Source organism: Tarenaya hassleriana, unplaced genomic scaffold, assembly GCF_000463585.1.
Source record: "Tarenaya hassleriana unplaced genomic scaffold, ASM46358v1 Cleome3, whole genome shotgun sequence".
NCBI lineage: Eukaryota > Viridiplantae > Streptophyta > Magnoliopsida > Brassicales > Cleomaceae > Tarenaya > Tarenaya hassleriana.
This window is the reverse complement of record NW_010966177.1, coordinates 6,960,723-6,961,776: the sequence shown is the minus strand read 5'-3', so window position 1 is coordinate 6,961,776 and position 1,054 is coordinate 6,960,723.

Sequence of the window (1,054 nt, the reverse complement as noted above, 5' to 3'; positions counted from 1 at the left end):
GAACTGCCCAGTTCCGGTCCGCCGGACCAGGAACTGGTCAGCTCCGGACCAAGTTCGGAAAATCATTTTTAATCCGCCAGACCAAGGCGACAGGGCTGAGGAAGCCTGGTCCGCCCCGGACCAGAAACTGGTCCGGCGGACCAGGCCTGTTTTTGCCCAAAAATGGTCCGATTGACCAACGAAGAGGGGACGGACCCGATCCGGTCCGACCGGACCGAATTTTGGTCCACCGGGCCGAATCTTGGTTCGGTTTGGACCAACTTGAGATAAAAGAGAAAATAAATCCGAATAAACTGAATGATTGCGCATGGTGAGACGTGAGGATAAACATCGCGAGTGAATCGTTGTGTGTTTATTTTTGGGTAGTTTGTATGGCGTTAAACGGTGTAACGGTCGGGGCCGAATACCGGGTTACGCATGATTGTACTGGGGTTAATATGCATGATCGATGTTTGCCATGGTTGTAGCTCGCTCGTGCGGTACGAGTAAGCGTGATTGTGATTGGGATATGGTCGCATGCGATGCGACGACCAACGTCATGGATTTGACGGGCGTGTGATGCGCCCCTAGTCATGCCGACTTGACTAGGGCTATGGTCGGGACCCTATGGTGGACTCCATACGGGTGTGTTACGATTTTATTGTGTCATGCTGACTTGACACGGCCAACGTCATGGACTTGACGGGCGTGGACTCGCTCCTAGTCATGCTGACTTGACTAGGGTTTATGGCTGGAACCCTATGGTGGACTCCATACGGGTGTGTTACGATTTATTGTGTCATGCTGACTTGACACGGCCAACGTCATGGACTTGACGGGCGTGGACTCGCTCCTAGTCATGCTGACTTGACTAGGGTTTATGGCTGGAACCCTATGGTGGACTCCATACGGGTGTGTTATGATTTATTGTGTCATGCTGACTTGACACGGCCAACGTCATGGACTTGACGGGCGTGGACTCGCTCCTAGTCATGCTGATTTGACTAGGGTTTATGGCTGGAACCCTATGGTGGACTCCATACGGGTGTGGTTACTTTCCCGTCTGTGTCATGCT